The sequence below is a fragment of the Macrobrachium nipponense genome, chromosome 1 (assembly GCF_015104395.2).
Source record: "Macrobrachium nipponense isolate FS-2020 chromosome 1, ASM1510439v2, whole genome shotgun sequence".
In the NCBI taxonomy this organism is placed as follows: Eukaryota; Metazoa; Arthropoda; class Malacostraca; order Decapoda; family Palaemonidae; genus Macrobrachium; species Macrobrachium nipponense.
The window spans coordinates 204,856,287-204,870,012 of record NC_087200.1 but is presented as its reverse complement, the minus strand read 5'-3'; positions in this window follow the sequence as shown (position 1 = coordinate 204,870,012).

The following is a 13,726-nucleotide window of genomic DNA, read 5'->3' as shown; positions in this document are numbered from 1 at the left end:
GAACCCCACACTATAAATACCACCCAGTCGAATTGGAGGACTGTGATAGAGCAAAAAAAAAAAAAAATTAATTAATTAATTATTAAATTAATTAATAATAATAATAATATAATAATAATAATAATAATAATAATAATAATAATAATAATAATAATAATAATAATAATAATAATAATGTATAAAAAAAGTGTTTAACGTCACTGACATAACAAGCTGTTATTTCGATTCTTACACGAAGGAAAACAGCATTTCCTTCATGTGATAGATTGATGTTTTCTACAATGAAAAAATACGCTTTGAACTTTAAAATGCTAACCTAATACAGGAATTCTTCCAGTGAATGATCTTTCAAAATTCTGCGAGAGTAGTTTGAACTTTCAGAAAAAGACAGTGAAGAGTTAGGGGATGAAATGTCAACATTGCAGCGGTGATTGATGCCTGCAGTAGAAGGAAAGCGAAAACTCCTTTCTTTCCAAAAGCGTTGTTGTTATTATCTTAGAAAAGCATTTCATTACTTACTGCCTGCTCTTTCCTTGGAAGAATAGTTTTCTAGACATGATTTTTTCCAGAATGATAAATATTCTTTCAACGTTGGAAATACTTTCAAGTTAGAGCAATTTTAGCAGCACAGGATAAGAGAATAAATTAAGAGATATATTAAAAGAAAATAATTTTCGGTCTCTTTCATCATCCAGGTATATGGTGAAACAGGTCAGTGATAAAATCACCTTATTTGCATATACTGTACAAATTTGAAATATGGAGAGAGAGAGAGAGAGAGAGAGAGAGAGAGGAGAGAGAGAGAGAGAGAGAGAGAGAGAGCAGCTCGACGTGGAAAGATTGATTAGACGCAGGCAAGAAAGCAAGAGTGTCTGACTATAGAAAAGGGAAAGTAAAAAAATAAAAAAGAAAAGAAATCCGGAGCTGTGATTGCGTAGCCAGCCACAAGATGTATTGGACTCACGAATGAAAACGGAAGAAAGGAAAACGAAAATGAAAATAAGAAAAAGAGAGAAAAGAAAATTAAAAAAAATTTGAGAGGTTATCAGGGAACGCAAAGCTCAAACCTCAGTGAGTTGTTAGTCTGAAATTTTTATTATTATTATTATTATTATTATTATTATTATTATTATTATTATTATTATTATTATTATTATTATTATTATTATTATTATTATTATTAACCAAACAAAAACTTCATTCAGTTTTTTTTCTTGTGAAGATTAAAAAAAAAAACTCACAAAATAACTGTTGTAACGTGTTTACAAAGTGATTTTGTGGGTTTCTTTTTCATTATTATTATTATTATTATTATTATTATCCATATGACCCCTATTCATATGGAATAAGCCCATAGGACCCATTTACTTGAAATTCAATCTTCAAAAGAATATGGTGTTCATTTAAAAGAAGTAATAGAAGGTAATTCTGATTAGTCATCAGAAGAAATAAATAAACATAAATACGTTAATAGATAAAATGTAAGTAAATTATTGAAAAAGAAGAGTAATTGCTTTAATTTCAGTGAATATGTCACTAAAGGCTTTAAGGTTAGGAATAAAACTTTCCGTTTATTCTGAATGCTAGAGGTCCTTCACATGTCCAGGGAAACAGTTTAACTAATTTCACTAAAAAGTTTTCTACCTTACAAGCTAGGAGGTAGATCATAACGTTGTAATTATATTTTTAAATATATTATAACCAGAGGACAGAGAACACCGGCGACGTAAGGAAAATGGTAGTGTGCGTTAAAAACAATGAAAAGAGATTTTCATTGTCTATGGAAAGGATGTGGGAATACATGGAACGTTTTTTGTGCCAACCCTCCTTTATGGAAGCGATAAGTAGAAGTTGAATAAATATGATGAATCTGTAGAGATGAGTTGTTTGATTAGTGTACAGTTCTGGAGATTGCAAGGAACTTCATAAAGTGTTCGGAGATTATTTAATCTTGTGTTATGAATAGAGATGATAGCATGTTAAAAAGAGCCTATAAGTCTAGGATAGAAGAGGAGAGCTTAAGATGTCTATAAACATATTTCTATGAATACAGAATTAAATTTTATCACAAGAAATATCGACAAAACAGCAGGATAAAATATATTCTATTTTTAGTAATAAGAAAAATTGTATACTCCATATGCACATATATAAAAAATAACATACAAAATATACTAGAAACACCTTCAATAAAATTACCACTTCAAAGCACTTGACCTAATTTTGACCGGACACCAAAACATAAATTATCGGAGATCATTAAAACATTTGCTTTTGACAAGTCCGTAATTAATTACATTTATAGGAAGCCAGTTTTGACGCTCTATTACCTGAAATAAAAACCGCATTGAGTAATACCCACTTTGCATTTTTTCAGAAATACAGAAATGTGTTTTATACTTCCTGGAAATGCTAGGAATTTACATCATAGCTTGTAAAAACTTTTTTAGGAATTCCTGGAATATAATAGAATGGAAAGAATACTAAGCCTTGCAATATTAGGTGAGAGAGAGATGAGAGAGAGAGAGAGAGAGAGAGAGAGAGAGAGAGAGAGAGAGACCCTATCTTGCTTTATTTAAAATAGAAGAGCCATTTTTCCTTCGAGATTTACCTCAAATATAAAAACATTATAATAGTATAAAGAATCTAATAATATTTTTGTGCAATCTTTTAGTTTTTTTTCATTCTAATGAAACTGACGCCATTGGCAACAACATAACAAACAAATAAGCACAAAGACCTATAACCAGCAAATAGAATAATATCCCTTTGCTCTCAGCCAAACAAAAAACAAGAAGGAATTTCTCTCACCTGGGATTTAAGTTAATGGTTTTTCTTTTGTGGTTCCGTCACAGGTCTGGCTTTGGTTCTTTTAGAAGCTATTTGCAGTAAAGGGGATAAACCACCCGAGTTAAAGAAGGAGGAGGAGGAGGAGGAGGGAGAAGACAGGAAGTATATGTTTGAAGTTAATGTTTTGGATCTGGGGAGTGACTGTTCTGGGATTGTCTCCAGGAAAGAGAGAGAGAGAGAGAGAGAGAGAGAGAGAGAGAGAGAGAGAGAGAGAGAGAGAGAGCTATCATATATAAACCTAATGGCTGCTTAAAAGGAAATAACAGTTGAATAGCCAGAGAGAGAGGAGAGAGAGCAGGAGAGAGAGAGAGAGAGAGAGAGAGAGAGAGAGAGCCATCATATCTAAACGACTCGGCAACCACCTTTATGAATGAAATCGTAATCAATATAACCTGAATAGTAAGTAGAGCAGAGTCGATGAATGGAGCAGAGAAGTCAGGCTTCCAGGATCTATTGACGTCTCCTCACGATATCTTGAATGAGAGACTCTTGGATTTGATCTTAAGGAGAATTTTTTAAAACGTCATTATCAGCAAGTGTTCCAGAATTCCAGATTCCTAAAGTGGAGATATGCCCCAGAGAGGGGAGAAGGTTAAATGTGCAGGTTTGCCTGATGTTCCGTTATCATCGACTTCATTATTATTATTATTCTGATATTATTATTATTGGTATTATAGCTTCCATTTCACATATTAAGATATAAACAAGATTATTAGTGACTGTCTTTCGAAAAATCTAAACAATCACTTTGAGTAATGAAGGTAGCATGTGCTAAAGAACGCTCTCTCTCTCTCTCTCTCTCTCTCTCTCTCTCTCTCTCTCTCTCTCTCTCTCTCTCTTATCAAATTTACGCAGTCATGCAGATACGCTAGCATTTGTTTTTAAAATACATTTTCCCTTTTCTATACCAACATAAGCATTTTAATAATGGAGAAACAACCTTAGTTTTTAAATGACTATTAAACGAAATACCATTTCACACATCCAAGTTATAACATTTGATACATTTTATTGTCCTTTGCTGACATAAATAACCTTTGACAGCAAATAAAAAGACCAAGCACTTAATCCAAAGGGACATAAGTTATTAAAAACCGTTAATGAATCGTGGGCGATAAACCTTTCATGAAAGGATTATTAGAAAAGAAACTGTGCTTTGATGAAAGCACAACCTGAAGGAGAAAAGTCGAGACGTATTTGTAAAAATGAGCGGCTCTTCTGAGCAGGACAGGTCAAATGGAATGAGCTTAGCTGTCATTTACTTCCTTTGCAAAATGAATACAGGAGAGAGAGAGAGAGAGAGAGCTGAGAGAGAGATAGAGAAGAGAGAGAGAGAGAGTAAGAGAGAGCAGATCCGGAAGTTGGTTTGTTGCCCACTGCTGGTTACGTAAGATCTATAATTCTTACATCAATGTTCATTTCTTCATATTTAGAATCCGCAACTCTCTCTCTCTCTCTCTCTCTCTCCTCTCTCTCTCTCTCTCTCTCTCTCTCTCTCTCTCTCTCTCTCTCTCTCTCTCTTTACTTAACAAGGAATGTTGTCTTACATTTTAACATGAGATTGTGCTTCGCAAAAAAAAAGATATGATTCAGGAGGCTTGTTTTGGACGATCATGTTTGCAACCAAACTAATTCCTTTATACGAAAAAACATGTTATCAATATTTTGGTACTATGAAATTACTATTGTCTAATAAACCAAAATATACCAATTTAATTGCCTTTAAGAACGGCTGCTCTCTTAATGCTTTTCTTTTGGTCTGAAATGATCTTAAGAAAGGAGCAGAATCACAAACCCATTGCAAATATAACCTTAGACAAAAGTGGTCGACAGAATCTTGCAACTCCAAGGTGGGAGATGACTGAGCTCTTTACATTTCCCAGAAGTATCTTTCTACATCGAGGCCTTCACATTATTCTTATGATTATAGTAGTGTTAGTAAATGTTACCATGTGACAAATACTCAAACAACAATAAAAAAAAAATTGGTATTTTGATATTTTTTTAATTTTTTTTTGGTAGCAATATCCTATCTCTCTGCCCACCAACATAAAGCTGAAAATTCCTTAAACATTATAGGTTTTCTGGTAAACGGCAATAAAGCACCATCCAAACTCCAATTACTGACATTGCAAGCTTGCTTTAAAATAATAGGCAAATATATCGTTAGGTAGCTCTCACGAACGCAATATATTCCATGAAACGTCTGATAGATCATTTCCATTTGTATTTATTCATTTATTTTTGTTAAGGGCAAATCTCACACGAGAGGAGACCATTTGATAGTTCGTAAACTAGCATTTCCCAATTAAAATGCCGGTGCCTCGTTCTCCCCCAAGTACCGAAGGGCCTCAGGTGACTGTGACGTCTGCAAGATCGTCACTCGAAACTGGATTCGACCGGATTTCATTTCAGAATTGTGGACTGCAGACGCCATCTATTGACTGCCCGAAGAAAATAGGTGCTCAATCAAGAAACTGTTGTGCTTTTGATAGCGGGGCAAGATTAAAATTGCCGAATAAGCGATTGCAATGACTGCATAAAAAAGTAAAGTATGTATTCAATTATTTATGCATATTTGTTCTTAACAAATAGTATTTGAAGCCAAATGCATGGAATTGTCCGAGGGAATTCACGAATTGGGTTCTGGTAATACATTCACAGCCCTGGATTGTTAGCCGGCGAAAACCTAGAATTACCAACAAAATTTGACTATTCCACATATTATTTTAGTCTAATTTATGGCAAATCTGGGGGTACATTATACTGAGACGGTTTTATAATGTTATTCTTAGCTTTAACCTCGGCAAAACCTCACATAAATGATATTCTGCTTTCGGTTGGTACTTTTAATTTTTTCGAGGGTTTGTATGGTTGGCTACAGGGTTACAGGGTGCACCTACAGGGTGTCAGCACTGCGATTCCTCTTAACTTTTCTCCTAACTAAAATAATCCAGAAAATAAAACACTGGATACGTTTTAATAGCTAATTAGATTTATACATTTCATTTAGCCATAAATTCCCATCACTTAAGGTATTTCATCTTGAAGATATTAGTCAGTATATACGAGAGTTTTACAAAATTGATAACCTAAAAGGACGATTATTTGTCCTTCGAGTGTCTCGAAGGTTATAAAGATTAAATTATCTCGTAGGTCTGTAATGAAGTCAGAATAACCTCTATATTAATATCATATAAAGAAAAATAGTAATAAATACGTCAGGAAATACTTTAAAATGATAGTGAAAACTGATATAGGTGACAGGATTACCAAGTGCAAATGCACTTAAGCTCTTTCTGCAGTGAGAAATGGGTGTAATTTCTTATACAATTATGGAAATTACATATATATCTAAATATATAATTCTATCTTATTTATTTAATATTTCTCATTCAGGGCTGCCTCTCGATTTTCTATCGTATCCTGGAATTTTAAGGTTGGTAATTCTGAGTAACAAATCCTGACTTATTTCAACCTCAATTTTCGAAGTTTCCATGAGTTTTAGCAAAATCAAACGTACTTTCACCAGAAACAATTATTTTTATTGAATATATCCCCAAATGGCAAAATTTCTATTAAATAAAAATCAAAGGATTCATAATTTTGATATGAATAGTCCTTTGTGCGTCATGAATACGAACTTTTAAGACTTTTAAATGAGGGAATTTTCAGCCTTTTCTGCGTCATTTGCTCAAATTTTAAATCGGAAATGAAAAGATATTCCTTACAGCGTCAATTAAGTCTTTGAGTTCATTATTTCACGTAAAGAAGAGTTCGTCATTTGCCCTGGATTGGGTGTTAAAGCCTCTATTAATGTTGGGTATCCCTGCTTCCTTTCCAGACAAGGAACAGCTATTGTTTTTTACCAGAACGAACTTCGTCACTTTCTTTAGAACATTTTACGTTCTTCAAAACGTCACCTTATTAAGGTTCAATTTTAGATATATACATTACTTCCTTTATACTATTTATCATATATATCAATCCAGGATTTATTCCGGGTCTTGCTAAAACATAATATAATAGTTTTCGTCTTCAACAACCAAACTTCATCCTAAGATTGTCATAGCACTCAATAGATGTCTTTAGTATAGACAATCTTGAGAAAACAGAAGGCAAAAGAAATGTTAGCAAATAAGAGGAGACTCAATTGGGTGCTTTTCCTATTTTATACCTGATTAAGTGAAAAAATATTGAAGATAAGAGTACAAATTGTGGACAAAACCTCTCATTCTAGATAAAGGGGGCCAGTGCCTTTAAGCGCCTCACGGGGTGCACTGTAGGCTTTACAAGAGGGCGTTTGGACCCTAGTTGCAGCCACTTTTTAGCCTTTGACTTGACCTCCATTCCCGCTTCCTTTCTTCGCTCTTGCTGTCCAATCTCTTCAGCTCTTTCTTCTTTAGATCCTTCGATTTCATCTCCAATTTTTTCTGGGTCTCTTTCTCTTTCTGTTCAACCACTCGAATTCCTTTTAGAAGCGTTGATGGGCAAAAGTGTCCTCATGCTAGGCCTAGCCAAAATTTCATAAATAATTTAATTTAGACGATTATGTGAGTTATATCGCTTCCTGGGAACTTAAACCGTAAACTGTAAACCTCTGCTGCACGATAAATCTCATAAAACTTCCCGAAGAAGGAATAAATGAACTTTAGAGAGAAAGATAAGGAAAAAAAGTTGGTTGACGAGGAAGGAGAGAGGAGGCGAAACCCTTTAAACCTCTTCTGATTAGCTCCTTACTCCGTCATAATTAAAATGGCGAGAATCGTTTCATGCTTCGCGGTAATGAACTACTTATCATACTCGCGATTTGAGATGCTAGAGAGAGAGAGAGAGAGAGAGAGAGAGAGAGAGAGAGAGAGAGAGAGAGGACCAGCATTACCCTAAGGTTATGAAAGTGCAGTATCAAAATTATATTAGTTTATATATGAGTTCGATAGTTCATGAATATCTGCCATCATTGTGATATCTTGTTCCTTCATAATTCTATTTTCAAACTGTGCATAAACCAAGATTTATAATGACATGTTAAACCAATGAATAAGAGCACGTATTAATTTCATATGATAAACCAATAACTCAAAAAAATAAAATGGCAAGCACTTACAAAGGTTCTCAGCAACTTCAATAGATTGATATCATACCAATATAGTAATAGGTATACAATAAGTGTTTTTCATTTCATAAAATAAATACGATTTAAACCTCCTGTGCAGAAAACGCCCATAGCATTAAACTCTTATGAACTTACAGAAAATACTCATCAATAGAACGTCGAACCTCTATTATGCAATAAATCTTAGAATATAAACTTTTAGATGAAAACGAAAATAAGTGTGTAGTAATGTTTACTTATTACAATGTTATCAATATTATCAGCATCATCGCCCTCATTATACCGCGAGAGATAATAATCCTTAAAAAGACATTATATAAACCTATAAAGAGACTCGTTTACAAAGCGTTAAAAATCGCCGTCATTCTCCCTCTGATTCTCCAGAGGCTAAGATTATTAAGGAAGAGGAACAAACAGAGATTATGTAGTTGGGGTAAATAATAAAACGGAGTCCACAACACCGAAGAGACATTTGATTTATTTATGAAATTTAGGCTGCCAAGCCAACACTAGGGCACCTTTGGCTATTTAGATCTTAAGACACAGAAAATAAATAGGGAGCTGGAGTGGTTGGACAGCAAGGTAAGTAGATGAAATACAAGAATATAAAGGTGAAACTGGAAGAAGTAACAACTTTGAATGGTTGGACAGCAAGACTGAAGAAGGGAAGAAGGATCGAAGGTCAAGTAAAAAACTAAACATTAGATGCAACTAGGGGCCGAATGCGCTCTGCAAACACCTTTCAGAAACGCCTACAGTGCACCACGCGAGATCCAATGACAGCACTCCCTTCCTATAGAAAGATGAAGAGAAAGGTGAAAAGAAGAAAGTTAATATCAGGGAACGAGCAATAAGCAGCTCATAAGGAATCCCAAATGGGGCGTTTTAGAAACTCTCTCTTACGTCGGCTGGGAATTGAATTTTTAGTTGTTTTCTGGGCTGTTCACTTCTTCGTTTCATGACTGACTTCGCCACCGATACGTGACTTGCAAGGAGAAGGGATATAGTCGCCTTTTAGATGAATCTTATTGTGCTCTGGAGAGAGAGAGAGAGAGAGAGAGAGAGAGAGAGAGAGAGAGACCTTACCTTACCTTACAGACCTTACATCTTGTTCGGGTTGCCCCAGTCCCTCAGTGTGAGGCACCCTCTAATGTCTACCAGAGAGTTGCTAGTACATCTTCCGGTATATTTTTGCATCTTCCAATCTTGGTATGGTCTGGGATGCACGTTTAGATATTTGTCTAGCTCATTCTAACACATCTACGCTCACTCCGAGTATATTATCCTCAAGATGAGCTGGCAACGCATTGAATATACGCTGCATTATCGATGCTGGTGCGTAGTGGATTAATGTCCTGTGTGCTTTCCTTATTTTTCCTGGTATAAGTTTTGGGGCACTATTAATTCTACCTCTGCTTGCTCTTTCTGAATTTATTTTTAGTTCCCATGATATTTTCTGCTATTCCTTCTATCTGTTTCCATGCCTGAATATCATGTAGCGTTCTCTTCTCCTTTCTAGACTATATAATTTTAAGAATTGTAGTCTTTCCCAGTAGTCTAGGTCCTTAACTTCTTCTATTCTAGCTGTAAAGGACTTTGTACACTCTCTATTTGTGCAATATCCTTTTGATAGTGTGGGTACCATATCATATTGCATATTCAAGTGGACTACGAACATATGTTTTATAAAGCATAATCATGTGTTCAGCTTTTCTTGTTTTGAAGTGCCGTAACAACACCATTCCCATTTTTTGCTTTACATTTTGCCAACAGAGTTGCTATTTGATCATTGCATAACATGTTCCTATTCATCATCACACCAAGGTCTTTAACTGCTTCCTTATTTGTGATGGTCTCATTATTAGGTCCCTTATATGCATATAGCTTTCTTTCTCTGTCTCCATAATTTATTGATTCAAATTTATCAGAGTTAAATACCATCCTTATTTACCTCTGCCCAATCATATACTTTGTTAGGTCTCTTTGTAGAGCGTTCCTATCTTCATCACAAGTAATTTCTCTACTTATTCTTGTGTCATCTGCGAAACTACTCACTACCGAATCCTTAACATTATTGTCTATGTCTTCAATCATAATAACAAACAGTATTGCAGCTAACACCGTACCTTGCGGCACACCGGATATTACCTTGGCTTCATCCGATTTTTCTCGTCGTTTGCAATAACTATCTGTTTTCTGTTGTGTAAAAATTCTTTTAACCATCTTCCTACTTTATCCACGATATTGTGTTTTCTAATTTTCTTCGCCAATATATTATGGTCTACTTTATCAAAAGCTTTTGCAAAGTCTAAATAAACCACATCTGTTTCATTTCCGCGTTTCATATTTTGAATATGTTTTCACGGTGGACTAACAGTTGTTTGTGTACTTTTTTCCGGTACGAAACCATGTTGTCCTTTATTAAACAAATTATTTTTTATTAAATTTTTTCATAGTATTTTTTCTTCATTACCCTTTCATACACTTTCATAATGATGTGATGTTAGACTCACAGGCCTATAACAATTACTTGCCTCTAGTCTTGATCCACTTTTGAAAGTAGGGGTAATATATGCTAATTTGTGCTCATCATATATCTTGCCTGTATCTACACTTTGTCTTAATAATATTGCAAGTGGCTTTGCGATAGAATGAACTACTTTCTTTAACAAAATAGCAGGAAATTCCATCAGGCCCTGCAGCAGCTCCATTTTTAATTTTCATTAATAGCCTGCACAATATCAGCTTCATTAATATCTATGTCAGCTTAATATTCACTATTTTCTTCCCTTACTTCTATATCATTATCTTCATTATCTATTCTAGGGGTGAATTCTCTCTTATATCGTTCTGCCAGTATGTTGCAAAATTTCCTTTTTTTCATTCGTTAATCTCCCTTCAATTCTCAGAGGGCCTATTTCTATTCTTCTTTTATTCATCTTCTTCGCATATGAGTATAATAGTTTGGGGTTTTGCTTGATATTTAATAGGGTTTTTTTTCTTCCAAGTCCCGTTTTTCATTTTCTTTTGATTGTATAATCTTTTGTTCTGCATTTTCTATCTTACTTTTTAGTTCTATAACTTTCCATGCATTTTTTTTCTTTTGCAAGACCTTTTTTTTCCACTTTCTGATTTTCTGGAACAAGATCCTTCTGTCTCTTGGTATGCATGAATGATGTTTACTTTTCTTCTTCGGTATATATTTTTCCACTATTATCTCCAATATTTTATATAATATCTCCGTATTTACCCTTATGTCATCACTTACGAAAATGTTATCCCAATCTTTGTTTAATTCTTCATTAATTTCTGACCATTTTATATTTTTACTGTAGAAGTTGTATTTTCCATATCCTTCCCACTTTTTCATTTCTTGCTTATCTCTATTTTCACTTGCTTTGGAATGAACTGTTAATTCTATGACATTATGGTCTGAAATACCTCGCATTATAAACTATTATTTCTTAACATAATTCATCTCGTTCACAAATACTAGTCTAAAGTATTTTCCTTTCTTGTTGGCAGTGATTTATTTGTTGTGTGTATTCTAGTAGCATATCTAATAGCTTTTTCAAATTGCCTCTTATCTTCTGCACTACTATTACTCTCTTTTTTATATGTATAAGTACAACCACAATCTCCTATTCGTTCTTTCCATTCTACGAAAGGAAAGTTGAAGTCACCAGATAGGAGAATAGTCCAGTCCTTGTGATTTCTACATATATCATCCAATTTTTCAATTATTAAGTCAAACTCTTTAGTATTAGGAGGTCTATATATTACTATGTTCATCAATTTTTCAGATTCAAATTCTACCGCTATTAGTTCACATTCTGAGTTACTATATTTCTCATATATTTTTCCTTGTTTTTTGTCTTTCCCATATATTGCGGTTCCCCCTTGATTCCTATTTTTTCTATCTGATCTATAAGTTTGGAACCCTTTTATTTGATCATCATTCCCAGTCTCTTGGGAATACCAGGTTTTCACTTATATTCATTATATCTATTTTCTTTTCATTTTGGGTTAGTTCTTCTAAGTACTCTATTTTTCTTTTTGAGTTACTCGTAACTAAACCCTGCGCATTCATCACTATTATGGTTTGCGTGTTTTCTTCTTCATTTAATACTGATAGTAATACGGATTTTCCCATGTCTCTTTCCGTTCTGGTATGTTGTTCTTTTTTTTCATTTCCAGAAATTCTGACATTAAAAAATCCAACTTTTCCATAATATTTGATCTTCCTTCATCATAATTATTAATTTTGTGTCTGAATCTGCAATTTTCTCCGTTTCTGCAATATCCTCTTGCATAATAAATACAGTTATTATCTCTTGAGTAGAATTTCGGAGCTGATGCTTTGAAATTTTTTGCTGACACCTCTGCATATCTCATTGGTGGTTTGCTTTTCTCTTTTACCTGATATTCTTGATTTCTCTCTTTATTTGTTTCTTTCTTATTTTGGATTTTATTACTTGGTTGGTTTTTATTTATTTTGATTATGATTCATGGCTACAGGGTGCATATATTTGCATTTTTTGTCGAACTTACATCCTTTTCACCTTCTTTTAGGTTTTTTACATATTTTTGGATGCCAGATCTCTGCAATCATTCCCCATATCCATCTAAGTATGCACATTTACCATATATTTCATAGTTTTGACATATCTTAGGATGTTTGTAGTAACATCTTTCTCCAAATCTGCAATTCCCTCTTTTCAAAAGGTTGCAGATTTTGTCTTTCTTGTCTATTTTTTCCTCTTTCCCGTCATTGTATAGATCTGGGTAGAGCCTCTTCGGGATTTGCTTTTCTGTTGTCATATCGTAATTTATTTCTTCGTAGGTATGCTGCTTTATTGCCTCATATGTAGTATCAATGAGTATCTCTGCATCCTACTTTTTATCTTGTTCTTTTTTGTTTTCCTTATTTTTCTGTGTTCATTTCATTTTTGTTTACTTTTCTTCCGTTTTCCTCTTCTTCTTTTTCTTCTTCTTCTTCTTCTTTCCTCTTCCTCTTCTTCTTCATCCTCAACTATTTGTACAGTCTTTCAATCTTGATTTAATAACATTGTCTATCCATGATAGACATGTTGAACAAAAAATTCTTGTATCTTTTTCTCAAATCTTGTATTACCTCAGCACTGTGGATGGGGGTCGGAATGTTGCATGCAGCACATTTTCTGATTAGGTTTTGTGGATTGACTATGCTATACCAAACCTTACACAGTTTGCATGCTTTTGGCATTCTTTTTTCCTAATGCATCAATTAGTATATTCACAAGATTCACCTTATTCATTTTCTTTGTCGGAAATATGTTGGTTTATGTATATTTTCTTTATGAGTCTCTTGACCACTTGGATTTTATTTGGAACTTCTTCAATTATTTTCAAGATGTTTTCATTAGATTTGTTCCAGTTTGAAGGATTATATCCTTCTAATATATCTATTGAATGCTTTTGTATCTTTTTGGTTAGGGCTGTTGCTGATTTCATAGATGAGAAATGCCAGTTCCCTTCCTGCTACCTCATCGTATTGCGAATCTGCTAAGCCACGCCAAAATTACGCCACCTTTTCCCGCAGTTGGAACTTACTGCCATCTTGTTCTGATTTATAGTATTACACTTGATAAACTAACTTAGAAGACGCTTTACCTACTATTTTCACACTAATCTTATCACCGATAGTTCACGAACACTTCTAGATATTTCTCAAATTCTAGTCGTATGTTAATAAACTTGTGATATCTGTTGATTATTGTG